Source organism: Mus caroli, unplaced genomic scaffold (assembly GCF_978045245.1).
Source record: "Mus caroli unplaced genomic scaffold, Mus_caroli_1 scaffold_14, whole genome shotgun sequence".
In the NCBI taxonomy this organism is placed as follows: domain Eukaryota; kingdom Metazoa; phylum Chordata; class Mammalia; order Rodentia; family Muridae; genus Mus; species Mus caroli.
In genome coordinates, this window is record NW_028227269.1 from 26,709,346 (window position 1) to 26,725,778 (window position 16,433).

The 16,433-nt window shown below is 47.1% G+C and overlaps 1 protein-coding gene across 3 annotated transcripts in view; it reads left to right on the forward strand.

The window, feature by feature from the left end:
- The window catches only part of Eipr1 (EARP complex and GARP complex interacting protein 1), a 118,739-nt gene that overhangs the window by 45,779 nt on the left and 56,527 nt on the right, over window positions 1-16,433 (forward strand). The window contains exon 1 of one of the 3 annotated variants that reach the window (XM_029484737.2): window positions 11,392-11,439. The exons of the other annotated variants lie outside the window; for them this stretch is intronic. The gene's annotated coding sequence lies outside the window, so the exon portion shown is untranslated. Of the gene's footprint in view, window positions 1-11,391; window positions 11,440-16,433 lie in introns of those variants that run through there. 3 annotated transcript variants of the gene reach the window in all.

The window sequence follows — 16,433 nt, forward strand, 5'->3', positions numbered from 1 at the left end:
ATTCTTCTAGGCTGGGGTCTCTGGTACATGTGGTTACAGAATCCCTGGCTGGCTTAACTGCCCAGCTTGTTCCAAGATGGCCAGGCCCTGTGGTAGTGTGAGATGCTCTATAATGTAACTGGGGCTCTTTTGCTGGATGGTTAGAGTTATGCCTCAGTGGGAAAGAGCTTGCCTGACAGGTATGTGACTGAGGATTCATCTCCAGTCACACCCCCCCTACATATACATATACTACATGTATACACATACACACACACAGAGAGACACATACACAGACATCCATATACAGACACACACACACATACACACACTGCTCACAGAATCAACAGTTTCATGGGTGATAGAATGAAGAGACAGGAGTGTGAGACCTTGATGTTGCCTTGCTAGCCATTCTGACTGGCTCAGTGCACCTCAGGAGGTGGGGACAGAGGAAGCCTCTGTCCAGGTAGACCTCTCCTAGTTACCTCCCTGATGCTGAGAAAAGCAGGGAGCACAGGTCAGGGGCAGCTGGGCTCCCCAGACTGCGCACAATGGCCAGGCTTGTGTGTTTTGTATGCTTTTGAGTGTGGACTACAGACATGGCAGAAGACTAATTGGGGCAGCATGCCTGTAAAGTGCAGTAAATAACTGCACTAATGAAAAGCACTGGCAGGGCTGACCAAGCTGTAGGTGTGCTGGCTACTTCTGTTGTTTCATTGAACAGGTGCTGCTGAGAGTAATCAGGGCTCGTCCTGGAGGTGATTATTTCTTCATACCTCTGCATGTGGCCGGGGGTGTGAGGGACACTGGGCTCATTAGTGGGCAGCCACGCAGCCTTTTTGTCAGTGGGAAGGGTGGGGCCCCTGTGAGTCCTCTTGTTTCTGTGCTGGAAAGCGTTAATGGGCACCAGCTGGGTCTTGCTGGCTTCTCTGAGAGGAGCAGAGGTGCCCCAGAGGAGCACAGCCTTGGAGCTCACACTTCAGCAGCTGTTCTCTGGGCAGCATGGCTTCTGGCTCTGCCCCGTCAGTGTGCACACCAGCCAGGAGCCGCTTTTACAGCCTGTGCCACTCTGTGGGGTGGGTGGTAGGCACCTTAGTCGTCAGCTTCAAGGTTAAACTGGAGGGAATTTAGGTGCAGTTCTGGTTTTGGTTAGATGTGCACAGTTTGGGAGGGAGGAGAGAAGAGGAAATGCCATCTAATGGGAGCCTATGACAGGTCTCTTTGCCCCAGACCACAGGCCAGAGGACAGAGGTCATTTCTTGTCAGTTGTGCCCAGCCACGGTTATCAGGCTCATGTGTAGGGTCCCTGGTGTGGGCACTGCTGCTGTGAGGGAGGGATGACCCGACAGAAAGAGCTCCTGAGCAGTACAGGCCCTTCTTGACTGGCATAGAAGGATGGCAGTGCCTGGCCCAGGGGTTCTGGTGGGGGAACCCTGGAGTTTGACCTGGCGTTTTCATAGACTGCATCCTCGCTGCCGTTTGTCCCTTCCAGCGCTGCTTCCCTAGGCATGTATCCTGAGCACTATACCCCTGCCTCTGTCAGCAGTGTGCTGGGTCCTCACTGGGCCTTCTCATCACTAACATCCTTAATAAGGGCTCTTTTTTGGCTACCAGTGATCTTTGACTTAATCCCTTTTTTTCTCTTAAAATAATGTGTTACTTTTTTCTTCTTTTTGACTCATCTATAAAGATATGAAATAAACACAGCATATTTGAAAAGAATATGGAAGATTTAAATGGTTTATTTTGGAATCAAATTTCAGCATAGAATTTCAATTCCAGGATATTGAGATGGACAAGGATGGATTTTACTCATACTGTGTGACAGTTCAGGGAATCAACAGGGTTTTGGAATTGGCTACAGGAAGGGAACTTGCAAGACTTTGCTGTGGTCTAGGCTTTGCCTCACAGGGCTGGCACAGCGGTGCTGAGCTGTTCTTGTGTGGCTGTCTCTGAAGAGGTATGCCCTGATTGCTTCTCATGCTTTCTGTCTTTCATAAGGCTGCAGACCTCCTGTAAGGGCACATGCATGCACACAAGCCAGTCCACCTCAGAGCTGCCTGTGACCCTGCCTTTTCTAGAATGTGTGCTCTGGCTGGTGGCTTTCAGCAGTACTAACAGTGCTGTGGGGGTGGGGGTGGGGCCCCAACCAGAGGCACCTTTGTGTTATAAGAGAAATGTAATTTTCTTCCCTTTTCAGTTTCGATGTAGACTTCTATCATGAGTACAAGCCAAATTGTGATTTCACATGGGCCAAAGTAAATATAAGCAGTGTAACTACTTGTAGTCACTGTGGCAAAGATAGGTCATTGTCCCCAGTGAGCACTGTCACACTTTGGTGACAGTTTGCTTTTGGGACTCTTCCAAGCTCACCTATCAGAGGTATGGTCCCAGCTGGCTGAGGAGACTGGATCCTGAATTTGCTAACATCTAGAGAGTTCATAGCTTAAGTGGACTATTGAGGGCTGTGTCTGTTTGGGAAAGTAGGGCTTTGGAGGTATGTCTTTGAAGGAACTGTTTTGTCTCTGGTCCTGTCACTGTGTGCCTCCTTTCGGCCTTGAGGTGAGACACTGTACCACCTTGCGGGTTTTGTTTTTTTTTTTTATACCGTCTTTTGCCTTGTCTCAGACCCACAGAGACAGGCCAGTGATCTCGGCCTGAAACCAAGGTAAATCAAATCTTCCTCTAGGTTGTTTTAGTCAGGCATTTGGACACCAAGATATAAAGCTAATTTAAGTATCTATGCGGCCCAGGCAGCCTTCTTTCTCTGCTTGGTCCCAGGAGGCAGTTTACTAGTGCTTAGTCCCCAATAAAAGACTGGCTTAAGGAGCAAGGTTCAGTAGGGTCAGGCAGGTGATTCATAGAAATAACCATGGGACATGAGCGGGATCCCTGCAGTGGTACAGGCCATGCACTTGCAGAACTCAGACCCTGAGTGGATAGGTGAATGGAGATGAGAGGAGCCATTCATGTAACTGCAGAACCCAGATCCTGAGACATGTGAATGGTGGCGAGAGGCGCCATCTGCCCTGGAATGCCCTTGAACTCAGGTCTACTGTCTCTCTTTCTGTGTCTCAGTGGGTGTTGCCACATTGCGGCTGTGCTTGTGGAAACCTTTGATGGAATTGAAGAATAGCATCCCTAAAGCAGAAGGGCTTGCTTGTTACTGCTAGAATTGAAGTAAGGCTAGCAGAGGTCGAAAGCGGCCAGACTCTACTCAGGAGCTTTTTCTGACTGTGGATATGCTAATGGGAGTGAACCAGGTAGCCCTGTTCCTGTCAGCATCCTCACTCAGTGAGGGAGACAGGTCACTCAGGGCACAAAAGCATCTGCCCAGATGGAGCTCTGAGATGTGGGAATGCCTCATCTTCCCAGTGCCATTTTTTTTTTGACAACTCAATGTTCCCTTTCTCCTAGGCCTGGGGTCAGAAGACTCCTTTGCAAGCTGTCAGCTAATACAGTTCTTCCAAAGTGAGCCCAACCCTCCCTGAGGCAACAGGAGGAGGGACGAGTGCCACGTGGAGGCTAACCTGGTCCTGAGCTCCTCCCAGGGAGTCAGTGTCCACGTGTAACTTCTTTGCAGTTTTCTTGACCCATTAGAGGATGCAGATAACAATATAAAATGCGTGAAGCAAAAGGATGACACGAACAGACTTTGCCAGTGCGCTAAACAGGCTTAACAGGAGTTTGCAGCAGAAGACTGGCCATATGGGGTGTCTCTTCTCCCCACCGACTGGAAAAAACACAAAGCAATCAGCTCCGTCACTTCCCCTTTCTATTTTATTTCAAAAGCTTTACATTTATTTACGTATGCCCGTGTATGTATGAATGTGTGCGGTTGCTTGGTGTGTGTGGGGGTGCGAGCAGTGTGTAGAGGTCAGAGGACAACCTGTGGGAATTGGGGCTCTTTCATCATGTGGGTCCCAGAGACTGAACTCCAGTCATTAGATTTGGTGGCAGTGTCTTTACCCAGCTTCAATATTATTTTTTTATAGAGATTACAAAAGAAAAAAAATGATGACCCATGGACTATATGGAAAGTTGATTTTATACTGCTCTGCTCTCCCTTTACAAAAGACACTTGTGAAAGTTTAGCTATGCGCTACAGGCTGCAGCAGGACGCCGTAAGCATGAGGCTTCCTTTCCAGGTGCTGCTCTGAGCTGTAATCCTGGGACCGCTGATGTATTACCATCAGTGGGGGCTGTTGTGGCACAGAGCAATAGTCCTCCTGACCTTCATGTAAGGCTGCCCTGCTGGTGGTTCCCTTCTTTGGTGGTTTGAATATGCTTGACCCCTGGAAGTGGCATTATTAGGAGGTGTGGCCTTGTTGGAGGAGGTGTGGCCTTGTTGGAGGAGGTGTGGCACTGTGGGTGTGTGTTTTTGAGGCCCTGTGCTTAAGCTCCACCCAGGGCAGAAGAAACCTTTCTCCTGCCTGTAGAAGTCAGTCTCCTCCTGGTTGCCTTCAGATCAAGATGCAGAACTCTCAGCTCCTGCTTTAGCACCAAGTCTGCCTGGATGATGCCATGCTTCCTACCATGACGATAACGGACTAAACCTCTGAAACTGTAAGCCAGCTCCAAGTAAATGTTGTCCCCTAAGAGTTGGTCATGGTGTCTCTTCACACAGTGGGAGCCCTAACTGAGACACCATGTATGCTGTTCTCTGCTGTGGTCAGTTTGCTTGCACAGGCTTGGTGAAGCTGCGCTTACACTGCCTTCTTGTGTTAGTTACTGGCCCTTCCTGTGAGCTGTTGCTCTTGCTGTCAGCCTGTCTCAAGCATGGGGTGAGGATGCTCATTTTTCCTTTCTCTTTTCCAAAGTCCCCAGAGATTGAGACCTGTCTACATTTTGCAGGCAAAGGCACCAAAGCCTATGAACTTGCTGGAGTAGCTTGCCTGTGGTCAGACAGCTGATTAGCAGAATCCAGAAATATAATACGCTTCCTTTGATAGCCACGTGGACCTTCTTGATGGCTGCCCTGTGCCCCTTCTTTGTACAGGACGGAACAACTTTCCTCGTATTTACTTAGAAAACTAAGATTTTTTTTAGGTGTAAATTGTATCAAGTGGGTATTTTTGTAAGAGAGTGTTTTTTGGTATTTCAGCCCAAGGAAAAATAGTAGAAACCTAAACATGACAGTCTGCAAATCGCTAGATTTTCAAAGAATGAAGGTGTGATTTTTTTTTTTTTTTGTGCAAGGGTGTTAATTAATGTCTGACATGGCTGAGTGCCCGAGTAGTGCTCTGATCAGTGTAAAACCCCATCTCTCAGATCTGATGCTTCAGCTCATGCTGAGGACCCACTGGTTCTCTGTAACAGGAATGCTCTCCAGAGAGCAAATAGTTTGACATTTTGTGGATGCCACTGCCCTTTTTTTAGTTATCGAGGTTTGCTCTGGAGAGCAGGCAGATGTTTGTATCAACCATGTGTCAATCTCGTCTGCTTCATGTGCCAGATGCTAGGGTGGTGACTGAATAGTTTGGTCCTGGGCATGGCATCCCCATTAGGCCAGGCCAGGTATCAGGGTGTCAGTGCGGGTAAGCATTCACACTCTGTTCCCTCTGGAGACATTCGGTTTCTAGAAAGGCAGACCTTTCCAATAGCCAGGGCTCTTTGAATCAAGCTCAGCTCAGGGAGAGAGCCACTGGCCATCGTCCTTCCAGCTCCATTATAGAAGTGGCAGGGAGAGAGATCAATGGGAATAGGTCAACCTGTACATGAAAAGTTGGAAGGGAACAGCAGAGCCAGAATTTTAATTTTTCTACTTGCTGTACAAGAAGATGCACCCATAGAGGATCCAGGTTCCGTTCCCAGTACCCATGTCAGCAGGCTCGAAACAGCTGCTAACTCTGGCTCCAGGGGGAGGAGTTATGGGGGGGGGCGGGGATATCTCTCATAGGCCAGGCCTAGAGCTTGCCAAGTAGACCAAGGCCAGCAAGCCTCAGTGTTTCTTTTATCTGTCTCTGCCTCCCCAGCTTTGGGAGCCTTTTACCTGATTCTTAGACTCAGGTCTTCATGTTGCAATATAAGCACTTTACTGACTGAGATGTTTCATCATCCCTGAGAGAACACTGTTGGCTGCTAGCCTATGCTGCTCCGTGGTTGTTGAATCAGGCTATGTCTTGACCTATTTATTCCCTTCCAGATGTCTTGCAGGTCTAGGTAAATAGTGAAATAGGAGCTGTGATCAAAGAAGACAGGGCCCTGGGCACTGCAGTTCTGTTAGAGGGCATATTCAGAGCCAGTGTGGGTGGAGACATGTAATGTGGCTCAGGTAAGAAATCAGAAGTCTGGAGAAGGCAGGGCAGCCTGGGTTGGAGAGGAAGGCTGTAGATGGCTCTGACATCAGCCTGCTTGCTGCCCGCCCTTGTTTGACTCCTCCAGACCTCTGGGGGTTATCACTAGAAAGGACTTGGAGTCATGCTTTAGAGATGTCCTGAGGCATACTGCAGCTGTAGGTGCATTCCTGATAATCTCAGGAATGACTAATGCAGTTAAGGATGTGGGGTGGAGGACAGAGCACCCTTTGTTCCATTCAGCTGATATGCTAGGCAGTGATGCTCCAGCTCAGAGTCAGAGCTGTGAAGGAGAGGAAGGACTCTTGGTGGTGTGCTTTTCACTTCTCTGTCTCCTGTGCAGTCTTTGGGGCTCACACACAAGATAGCTGCCTTCACAGAGGTTGCATGACTGAGCCAAGATTTTACAAGCTATTAGCAGGATCAGATGGAGCACCGCCCAAGTGACCCCACACACTCAGTGGACACATAGGCCCTCACTCATCAGCCAAGGCTGGTCAAGTCAACTACTTCAGAAGAGACAGCAAATCATGGGCAGGCTGTCCCTTTCCCCATAAACATTAGTGTTTGCCAAGCATCTATCGGGTAACTCGCCTAATGCCATTGTTTTAGGTAAATGTGTGTTCATGCTGCTTACTTATTTGTAAATTTTGTGTGTGTGTGTGTGTATGACTGTGTATGGCTATGTGCATGGAAGCTGGGGCATTGGATTTTCCCTAGAGCTAGAGTTAGAGTCCGTTGAGAGCCCGCTGACATGGGTCCTGGGAACGGAACCTGGATCCTCTACAAGTGCACTGCACGTACACATTCTTAACTGTGGAGGCATCTCTTCAGCCCCGGCTGTCATCGTTTTTATGCTATCTATCTGTGATAGAGATCAAGACATTCTTCTGAGCCCTGTCTCGTGCATCTGTATCCCCCTTTCCAGAACTCTTCCCATAAACCCCTCTCTGGCTTTCCAGTTTTAGTTGTACAGCATCTAGGAGGGAATGCGCAGCCTGAATGTAGAGGCTCTGCTGTTGCGACTCCTGCCCCTGTATGTGTTTTCTGTTTGTTTTCTTTTGTTTTTGTTTTTGTCTTCTAAATAGGCAGGATTTTTAAATAGCTTGCTATTACTGCGGCTTTTAAGAACATTGCACATCGTTTTCACAGAAACTTCTCCTAAGTATTTTAAATCAGTATTTAACCAAGACAACACACAGCTGGTATAAATTGGTCTTGCCAGTTGAGCAGAAGCCCAGGTGGACTGAGGCCTTGGGCTCAGATATTGGTGGGATTCATCTTCTCAGAGGAATCAGAGAGCTCTGTTGAGGTGTCAATATGGGATTCTACTACTGGGTCAAATTGTAATGTGTAATCACAGTGTCTATGTCATAATTTTATTGTCATTTTGTTCCTCAGGTGACTCCTTATTGTATTGCTAAAAGTATAAAATATATATAACTTTAGGAGTATTTTAGATAGTGGATATGCCAGTGACAATGTCAGTATCTTAAGTCTAATAATAGAGTTGCCATTGCTGGTTCTTTCTCCTGTATTTAGGCTGCTATTTTTAACATTAGCTATTCTTACATTTTTGTTAAGACAACAGGGATTTATTTTTACTCACTATTTTGTTTTTGAATAAAACACACACGTGCACACACACACGCACATCCCCTTGGAAGCTAGAAAAGGTCATCAGATTCCCTGAAGTCACAGGTAGTTGTGAGAAGTCCTGTGTGGGTACTGGAAACTTAACTTAGATTCTTCAAGAGCAGCAGTTTTCATAATTGTTGAGCCATATTTGCAGCATTGAACAACTGCAACTCATAGGAAGCTGTCCACCCAGGATATACCAGCAGAGAGTGTTGTCTGTGGCAAGTGATGCTGAGGTCCTCAAGTGTTTCTCACAGCACCCAGCACAGTTGCAGAGACCCACAAGCATAGCTGCCCCTGGACAATTTAGAACAGTTGATGTGAAGCAGGGACTGGGGGGTTATCAGTCACAGCTTTAGGCCTGGCAGAGGACACTGTTTTGCGTGTGCTGATAGACCTAAGGCTATGGATTACTGGAGGAAAGGAGATGGTGGCCTGGGCTTCTCCCACTTTAGACATACAGCCCTTTGGAGTAGCAGGAAGATGACTTTCCATTCCTGTGGGCTGCCTCTTAGGTTCCTTGGGAAACAGCATTTCCTATGGAGAGGAGGCCTGTGCACTGCGTACCTGTCATCACAGGACCCCAGCACACTCACTATGAATGACTGTGGGGTCTGTCGGAGGAGGTACTGTATTTCCAATAAATCACCAAGGAAACATCTTGTAAATCTCATGTACACCATTTGCAACAACAAGGAAGTAAACAATCACTCCTCACCCTAAATGGCCATGTTGAAAATGGAGTGCATTTGTCTTGAAAATATGTAAGTACTAGTATTGTCTACCAGGTGAGTGTCTTCCTTAGTCTAGTGTGATCCTTTCACTGCTTGCCCTGATATTTTGGGACAGGTCTTTGGCACCCGAGGATGCTGTGGTATCAGCTCACATCTGGCTAGGGCTCTGAGCCCAGCTCTGCTTGTGTTCTGTCCTTGTGTGCAGCTGCCTTGTCTTCAGTTGTGCTGCTGGCATTAGGTGTCTAAGGACGGCAGGATCACACTTCGAGGTAATGGCTTCTTTCTGGCTTCCATGGTCAGCTCTGTTTGCTAGGGCCTTTTAGAGCAAGGTGTATCTTTGAAGATAAAAGATTTCCCCAGTCTCTTAATCTTTCCTGGTGGTTTTCAAATTACAACGTTATGTAGAATCTGTTTCCCATGGTAGAGACACTCATGAAAAATAAAATGTGGTTGTCTGCCAAGTGTTTGAAGTTTTTGGTGCTTTATTTATGACTCTTTGTATGTTATATTTATGTTTGAGGAAAGTTGTGTTTAATTCTTGTAAAGCCTTAAGTTTTCCCATCGAATCTCAGTTAATGAAAGGGAAGTCTTAGTGGCTCTCTCATTTCCTGTGACATATTTGGTTACAGTTTTATCAAACATGTAAACTAAGGTTAAGTTCAGAAACACGCACCTGTAACCCCAGTATGTGGGAGGCAGAGGAAAGGAGATGGATTGAGAACATGGGGGCTTTACATCATGATACCGTCTCACAATTAAATGAAATCAGAATTATCTTTAAAGGGTTTGTGTATAATTCTAGTGGATTGAAACTTTGATTATGCCCTAAAACATCTCGACTGTTCCTAATTCTTTATCATTTCCTGTTTGCTGTCTATATCGTTACGTTTTAGGGTTAATTTTCGAAAAGAAAGTTTCACTGACTTTTAAAAAAAATATTTATTTATCTACTGTGTTTGTATTGTCCGGGGGTCCAAAGGATGACACTGAGGGATCATCTCTCTCCTCCTGTGCCTGTGGGCTCCTGGGACTGCCTGGGGAATTCAGGCTTGAAGGCAAAGTGTCCTTTCCCTCAGAGCTAGCTCCTGGCCTAGTGTTGTGCTAGGTTTTACAAATCTGTCTGGCAGTCTGTAGCTGATCACTTAGCTTATTACAGCATGGCGATCATGGAACTTCTCTCATCTGATGTTATGTGAGCTTTGTTATTCTGGTTTCTTGAGTGGTGGTGAGCCTTAAAGAAGCACTTTGTGGCTCTATAGTCACTTGGTGGTTTTGGCTCTTTTAGTGGTTATTCTTGAAGTTCATTGTTTATATTGAACATAAAACTTATGTTAAATAGTCCCTGCCTTCCTTCCCACAGTGTAAAAAGCAAGAATGCCTCTGCACCCTCACCCCATACATTGTTCAACAGGTTTTAAATCTCACCTTCATCAATTAAATTCTGCAGAATTAAAATTACCGTTCGCATCACAATCCTCCATGTCTGGATGCCATCTCAGTTGTTGCATTGGCTTTCTTAGTTGTAACTTAAGACCTTCCTTCTGGGGTCATGCTGCCTCTTTTTTGGGTGTCTTAGAAGCTGCCTTCAGAGGGTCTTCACATGCTTCTGATAACCTGAGAAAGCCTGTAGTTTTCTTTGGGTGGGGAGGGTTGAGACAGGATCTCCCTATGTAGCCTAAGCTGCCTGAGAACTCCTGTCTTTGTCTCGTATGTGCTGGGATTGTGGGCACAGGTAAAGCCCATGTTTCTTGAATATCTTGCTCTGCTGACTGGACACCCTCTGTGCAGCCCGGAATGCACTGCTCTAGACCTCATTGTTCCTCTAGAGAAACCAGCTTCAGGCTTCTCACCAGGTCTGCCATGCTCAGATTTGCTGTTCCTTGGAGGTTCTGCACTTCTCTGTAGGTAACCCAGGGATGGCTTTGCTTTTAGTTATGCTGGTTGGAAATTGTCCTACTCTCCGACCCAGAGAATTTGTATCTCTCTCTCTCTTAAGATTCTGTAAAGCTTTCTGGCCTCGGTGTCATGTGATTTTCCCTTGTACCCCACTTAACTGTGTGGCAGCTGTCACAGCACCCTGTTTCTTCAGCGCCACCTCCTCAGTTTCCTGTGCTGTGTCCAATGCTTTCTTGACATCTTTATTCCAGTCAGTTTGAATTGCAGGGATTTTCTGAACTGCTGTTAATTGCCAAGTGAGATTTTTTTTTTAAATAACTGTCATTTTTATTTCTAGATAATTCATTTAATTCTAGCAAACAAACAAAAATCCAAAAAGGCTTCTTTTAAAATTTGGCAGTATTGTTACTCCCTCACATTTGTATTCCATCACTTACTTGAATGTCTTTAAGATTGTGGTATCTGAGGTCATTGTGGTGTCTGAGGTCATTGTGGGGTCTGAGGTCACTGGGCTGCAGTTCTGTTCTGTCCTTTCTTTGGCCAGCTCTCACTCAGGCTCTATTTTGTTTGTGAGTTTTATCACGTATCAGCTCCCAACAGGCTGCTCTGCCTCCACAGGCTTGAGGATGACTTGGTGTGTTCCTCCAGCCACAGTGAATTCTGGGTTCTGGAAAATGCCTGGGGCTGCCTACAGCCTGGGGTGTTTCTCTCTCTCTCTCTCCCAGCCTCCCCCCTTTCTTCCCTCTCACCTTCTTTTGTGCGAAGCAGAGTTATTACTTCTACATAGCAGCAAGGGCAACAGTAGCTCATGATCTGTTGTGCACACGTCTCCCCAGATTCGGGAAAGCTGCCTGCCAGGGCCTGGGGCTGCAGTTCACTGGAAGATACTTCAGAAGGTACTGGCTTCAATTCTCTGCAGAGGGAGAGGGAGAAGGGATGGGAGGGAGAGAAGAAGGAGGAAGAGGAAGAAGAGGAGGAGGAGGAGGAGGAGGAAGGGAGGGAGAGGAATAGAGGGGATTGAGAGGTTGAGAGAAGAGTATGAGTATGGAGCCTGGTTGTGTGTGTCTCTTGTACTATAGCTGAAAGTATACAGTGCCCATCCAGGGATGCATTACTCAGGGTCAGGAGTCAGACTGGGGAGACTCTAAAGGTCATCTTATTGCCAAGGCCCAGAGGACTAATTCAGCTTCCAAGCTCTGTCATCAGCAGATCCTTCCACCTAAGACACTGCATTTCCAGCACATTCTTTTTTTTTTTAAATTAAAATTAGTTAAAAGGTCAATAGATCACACCAAGCACTAAATGTGAAGATAAGTAAGTGATTGTTCTCAGAAGCAGTGCAGGACCATAGGTAAGTACATTTCAGGGAGGGCCAGGTGAGCAGAGGAGGCAGGAGTTCAGTCTTGAGCTTTCTCATTTGTGGTTTGGGATCCTTACTGGTTTTTTTCCTTTGATCCATCATTATTCTTTTATAGAGATGATGGAAACATCTAAGGTGGTGGACCTGTACACTTAGGGCCGGTGAGATATCCAGTTGTTAAGAACATGTCCTGCTTGCTTTTGCAGAGGACCTGGTGTTGATCCCCAGCACCCATGATGGGGAGCTCACAGCTGTCTCTAACTTCAGGAGCATCTGACCCATCTGGTCTCTGTGGACACCCACACTCACATACGGCTCCTCCCTATACTCATAATTAAAAGGAAGAACATTTAAACTCTTAACTCAGATTTTGGGACGTTTCTGCTCTAATTTAATTGAATATATTTTATATGTCTTTAGTTTTTATCTCAGCTACTTCTTAGGATTGGGTTCTTAGGTCTGGTATCCTGACTGTGTCCCAGAGTTTTTAGATGCTCTGGTCTTGCCTGTTTTACTTTTATGACTGTTTTACTCATTACCATAACAGCCAGTAGTTCTGTAAAATTCAAATTTAATTGGGCATTATTGCTTGTTTTTTGACACCTGAGTTTAGTATTTCCATTTCCATGTTTTCCATCTGATAATCTCTTCTTTTTGGTGTGCTTTATTGATGTCATTCCTCACTGTGCCTTTTCTTCCACTGAGTACTTGATTCCTGTATCAGTTGCTTTTGACTGAATACCCTCCCCGAAGGAAATCCCCTGTACCATAGTGGAGAAAACAAACTGCTGCAATAGCAGTAACCCCCAACAAAAGCCCCTTCCACCTGGAGGTTCAGCCCCTGGTGATGGGGAAGGCGAGGTGGCAGGAGTGTGAGGCGCCTGGTGTCACTGCATCTGCAGTCAGAAAGCAGAGTGATGAGCGCTCAGCTCACGTGGTTTGAATGAGAGTGGCCCCCGTACGTTCGTATGTTTGAATACTTGGTTGTCAGTTGGTGGAGTGGTTTGGGAAGGATTAGGAAGTGTGGTCTCATTAGAGAAGGTGTATCACTGAGGGCAGTCTTTGAGGCTTCAAAATGTGGCATTCCCAGTGTTTGTTTCTCAGCCTCTTACTTGTAGATTTAAGATGTAAGTGACCATAGACTCCTGCCCTCATGTCTTTGTTCTTCCACCATGGACTCTAACCCTGGAGACTATAAATCCCAGATAAACTCTTCTATCAGTTGTCTTGGTCATCATGTTTTAGAAAAGGAACTGAGACACTTCATCGTCTCCTTTTTTATTCAGTCTAGGATCTCAGTCTGTGGAGTGGCACTGCCAGTCTGTCTCAATTAACCCAGGCCAGAAACTCGTTTACAGACAAGCCCCAAGGCTTATCCTTTAGGCCCTTGTAGATCCTGTCAGGTTGACAGTCAGTGTTCACCACCTCTCCTGTTTGCTTCTGTCACTGTGATAAATACATGACTAGAAGCAACTTGGGGAAGAATGGGCTTCCTTCATCTCATAGGTTACAGTCTGTCACTGAGGGAAGCCAGGGCAGAAGCGCAAGGAAGGATTCTAGAGGCAGGAGCTGAGGCAGAGGCCATGCTGCTTACTATTTTTTCTTCCATGGCCTGCTTAGTTAGCTTGCTTTCTTATACCACCCAGAGCCACCTGCCTGGTGGTGACACCAGCCACACACCAGCCACAGTGGGCTGTCCCTTCTGCATTAGTCTAATCAAGGCAGTGCCCCACAGACTTGCCCACAGGCCCTAACTTATGATTGCTTCTCTCCTCAGGCCCTCAGAGTAGCTCCGCTTATTCTCCCTCTTTAGATGGTGCTCAGCCTCAGCTTTAGATGCGGAAGTCAAGACAAACTTCCTCTCTACTGCTGACCACTCATGAAGCAGAAGTTAGCAGCTCACTGTAATCCTCAGGGCCACCTTAGGTTGCCAGAGCTGTGGGTCGAAGGCCAGCCTCTTCCCCAGGGCTGCCTGATTGCCTTTGCCTTTTCTTGCCAGGAAATGGCAACTGGAGCCCTAGACTGCTTGCTCCTCTTCACTCTGCTACTTATTACCTCAGACTCGGAGTTCCTGCTGGGGGATTCTGAAAACAAACTCAAAGAAATAAGTATTGATTTGTAATGTGCTGTTGGGGTGTGTGGGGTGTGCACACATGCCATGGTATGCTGCCACTCCATGCGTGGCACAGATTGTGTACAGAGGGCAGAGGACAACTTGTAGGATCAGTTGTCTTCTACCACGTGGGTTTCAGGGGTTGAACTCAGGTCGCCAAGTTTAGTAGTAACCACCGAGCCATTTTTCTGTGCACCCCATCTCCCAAATCAAACGTTTAAAAGACCCATTTAAGTTACACTTCCTCAGAATAGAAAATGGTGTCTATGTAGGGGATAAATATGCTCTTCATGGTTCCAGTAGCAGCCGAGAGTCGTCTTTCCTAGCTCGGGCTTTACTCTGGGAGCCTTGGTTGTCACAGAGGTCTCAGTCCCTACTGTCTCTGTGTGCCTGCAGCTTAATTTACTGCTGTGTTTGAGTCCTGGGGTCTCAAGATGGATCAGTACTGATAGGGAAGCTGTATTCACACTTGGCTCTTCTGATTAGCTTTAGTCTTTGCTCTTGGTGATGGTCTCTGTGTCTTTTGGAAGTAAGCTATGTATTTAATGCATTGTCTAGTAACTTTGTGGACAGTACAGCAGTAACTTTATGTCAAATTGTTGTCAGTGTTGCTAACATCAGAAGTCCTAGACTCTGTTGCTAGTTGATAACTAAAATAAACTGTTGAGCACACTAAGATAAAATTAATTTTAATCCTTTGCATGTGTCCCTAGCCTTCAGCTGGGGATGTCAAGCTGCTTTAGCGGTCCTTTTCACCTGGACATGCCTTGACCTCTTAGACACAAGCCAGTCGAACCATCCTCTGAATGACTTATGTCTGTGCAGGGCCACCTTCTGTTTAAGATAGCCAGCTTGATCAGTAGCAGCTAGAAACCATACTGACTATTTTAGAAAGAAGGGCCTCCTCACCCAGCGTGTGGGGACTCCTTCATCCTGGCGGATTCTGGGGCAACACAGATCTTAGTCACCAAGGGTCGTGGCGCATAGGCAGTGCACTTGAGGCCCTAGGCACAGCTGGCAGCAGCAGAGCAGGGCTGGAGCAGGGCTTCCTGGGGCCTGCTGTATAGTCATAAATGCTCTTCATGGGCCAGGTCTGTACTGTCCATGCTTTAGTCAAGTAGCTTGCCTATCAGTGGGGGGGTGGGGGGGCACTGTTTTCAACTGTCTCTTTGTCTGGAGAGTGTGGGTGGCCAGGTTGTCTCTCTGGCTTTTGTCTCCTGGGGTTTGCCTTCAGTCTCTTTCAGCAGTCCTCCTATGTAATGGCTGCTAGAGCCATTTTGGAAGAATATCTCTGAAAGCTGAGGGAGGGTTCCTTCTTAGTCTCAGGCTTCAGGACTCTCCAGTAAGCAGAGACACAGGGCATTGTGTAGGAGAGTCCCGATTGATTGAGCATACTCCTTCACCACCTTTTTGAAGTGACAGTGCTTATAGAGCATGAGAATTCCACTGGGGAGTAGGTGGCTGTGTTTGTTTGTGCTATGGCCAACAGGGTTGCCCGCACTCACCGTGTGACATGGTCCTCCCTGTGTTGTGGAGTTTCTTCTCTTTCAGTAGGACCAGGGTTGGATCAGCCAATAGCCTCCCATGTACTAGAGTTGCAGGTGTCTGCTGCCACGTCTGGCTTGGACTGTTCCTTGACAGGAGAAGGTATGTGTAAGGGACACTCACTACTTGGCTCTAAGACCTCAGCATCTGGCTGTGTTTATTCCATTGAAGGTGTCCAGGTTTGCTCCCTGACTCTATGGATGCCAGTGTGATGCTGACTGCTAAGATTCAAGCATAGCTACCAGCTTTGAAGGCCGCAGGGTGGAGCTCCACTGTCAGCAAGTCAAGTGGTACCTTCCAGACCCAAAAAGGCCACAAGTAGTTGGCTGTTTAGTGACAAAAGTGCCCCATGCTGCTCCAGGTCAATTATAATAGTGCTGGAAACGTCATGGGGCCTTCTTGTCACCCTGTGGACCTGTTTTCCTTGGGCATCTGAGGAACCCCTCCTCTCCCTGTGGCTGCTGTTAACCAGGTAATATGAGGGCTTGACCCCTGCTGGTCTGTGTGTTCTGGTTTGGGTGCAAAGCAGAAGGCAATGTAAACAGGAAAGTTCAATGAAGAATTACTAGAGAGGAAAGTAGCTACTCTCGTGCAGAAGGGGACTTTAGTACCATGCCAGGATACCTGAGGAAAAGGCACCTTGAGACAGTGCTGAGCCTGTGGAGTAGTGTCGTCCAGGTCCAGGAGGGCAAAGAACCTGGGGCCAGAACAATCCAGAGCTTGTCTGCCTCTTCTGGGCAAGCCATTGACCGCTTTCCAAAAGTCCACGGGGTGCAGAAGCTTGGGAGCCCCCCTGGCAGCCACCAGTGGGAATGGATACAAGGCCTTCTAGGGCTGGTGTGGACAAGAAGCTATCTACCCTGTCTCTGTGT